The sequence below is a fragment of the Ipomoea triloba genome, chromosome 6 (genome assembly GCF_003576645.1).
Source record: "Ipomoea triloba cultivar NCNSP0323 chromosome 6, ASM357664v1".
In the NCBI taxonomy this organism is placed as follows: domain Eukaryota; kingdom Viridiplantae; phylum Streptophyta; class Magnoliopsida; order Solanales; family Convolvulaceae; genus Ipomoea; species Ipomoea triloba.
This window is the reverse complement of record NC_044921.1, coordinates 12,620,727-12,623,112: the sequence shown is the minus strand read 5'-3', so window position 1 is coordinate 12,623,112 and position 2,386 is coordinate 12,620,727. Positions and strand designations below refer to the sequence as shown.

Genomic DNA, 2,386 nt, shown 5'->3' with positions numbered 1-2,386 from the left:
AAAACTACAATACATAGTGGGCAGTAAACCCAAACCATGGATGGCTAATTCACACCTGAAGTCCATTTTGTGAACATCAACTCGCATGCAGAGGGTTGGCCCAAACCATGGATGGCTAGTTCAGACCCGCAGTGCGTTTTGAATTGACTATTGCGTGCAGAGGATAGGGAGGAAAACTTTGGCCCATACAGGTCTCGAACCTGTGACCTTTTGAATTGACTATTGCGTGCAGAGGATAGGGAGGAAAAATTTGGCCCATACAGGTCTCGAACCTGTGACCTTCGCGTTATTAGCACGACGCTCTAACCAACTGAGCTAATAGGCCTTGTGTTTATATTTTCAGACGCCTCTATGTATTTCTTATTACTTCAGCTGAAAAAGTTAAATTGGTTACGAAATGGAAGTGTTCATATGTAAAATGCTACACCAAATGAATTAACACATATTAAGTGTGACTTTATTTTATATATTGTTGATTATGATCAATTAGTCATATCGAATTACTCCGTAATTATTATGATAAATTTAACAACAATACATTTTCGCCATTATTTTGTTGGTGTGTTGAATCAAAAAATGGTTTTTTTTTTACACAATTAGTGGCCGATCTTTCTTGTTTAACAATGGCCGATCTTCATTAAAGTTACAAATGAAAAATATTTTGTGACGAACACAGTGGCAACCTAATTATTCTATCACAAGTGCCGACATACACAAATCAAGCCTTTTTAGACTTATTTTCAGATTTAATTTACACGGCCTCAATTTAACTTTCAATCATATTCTGCCACCTCACTTTGACTCATTCATGCTTCTTGAGTCTTCTCACTAGCTTTTAATAATTCTATTAATCCTTTATACAAGCTAGAGTGGTTCACAAATAAAAACATACAATCTATGCCAACACAAATTAAATAAAATCATAATCATAAGTTTACTAACAATTATTATTATTATTATTATTATTATTATTATTATTATTATATTATTATTATTATTATTATTATTATTATTATTATTATATTGAAAATTGTAAAATAGACACCATATTGATGACATTTTATAAAAACGGAAAAAAATAGCCATGTAAGTAAAAATTTGTCATGTCATCAATTTTAAATGATAACATTTTGATTACAGTAAATAAATTAAAAAAAATCAATTACATATTTTTTAAAAAATTATTGATTTAATTGAAACTTTTCAAAAGTTTAATTACTTATTTGTCGCTTTGATAATAAAAGATTTGATCCTTATCCCCTCTTTGTAAGAAAGCAGTTTGAAAACTTGTTAAAATCAATTAATTTCTTTTTTAGTCATAAATTTATTAAGGGTTGGACAGTTATAATTCTTCATAAAAAATTCTGCCAAATTGTATCCATGCTTATGGGTCGTTGGACATACACTTTTAGAGCATCTCCAAGGGACACCAAATCAGCAAAAAAAAAAAAAAAAACTCCATCCCACCATCCCACCAAATTTTCTTCTCCAATGTGCTGCACTATCCCACCAAAACACCAAAATATTTGGTGTTAGTGAACAGTGCCACACCATATATGGTGTGGCACTGTTCATCCGCACCAAAAATAGTGAGGGGAGAAAATTTACCCTTTTGTCCTTGTTTCTTTTTATAATTCCAAATATATCCTTTATTTGTTTATATAGAATTTTATTATTTTGTAAAATATTTATATTTAAAGTTTGTATTATTAAATAAAAATTATACCATTTTAAAGATCTCATTGAGACGATCGAAACAAGACTAATATTGAATATATATTAATTAAATTTAATTTTTTAAAATTATTAATGTTCTAAAAAAATTAATGATAATAAAAATTATTATTTACATCACAAGTTATATTTTATATTAAACTAATTATGTAAATTATATTAAACTAATTAAATTTGAATTAATAATTGAGAAATCAAATTATTTTAGTGTAGAAATTTGGTGTTTTGGTGTTTTGGTGTATATGGGTTGGAGATGAATAAAATTTGGCGTGAGAATATGCTGGGAATATTCCTTTTGATGTGATATTTGATGGAGAAATTTGGTGTTTTGGTGTATGGTGGGTTGGAGTTGCTCTTAGTCCTCTGTCACATGTGTCGTTTGTTGACTGTGAAAGTGAAGGGCTTTTATGTTTTTTTATTTTAAGCGAAAGCTTGCACTCGACATTCGAATATACACTTTGAGTAAACGCCGCCACTTTATAACCCCAGCCGGCAAAGGACCACAATGAAATAAACCACCCTAGGTTGTGTAGGTTGTGAATAAGTCTATATATATATATATATATATATATATATATATATATATATATATATATATATATATATATATATATATATATATATATATATATATATATATATATATATTTTT

General features: G+C 28.7%; 1 non-coding gene across 1 annotated transcript; it reads right to left on the bottom strand.

Annotated features, from left to right (window-relative positions):
* Positions 1–251: 251 nt before the first annotated feature.
* TRNAI-AAU lies at positions 252–325 on the bottom strand. The gene has a single exon. It is a non-coding gene; the product is annotated as a tRNA-Ile (tRNA).
* Positions 326–2,386: the final 2,061 nt, after the last annotated feature.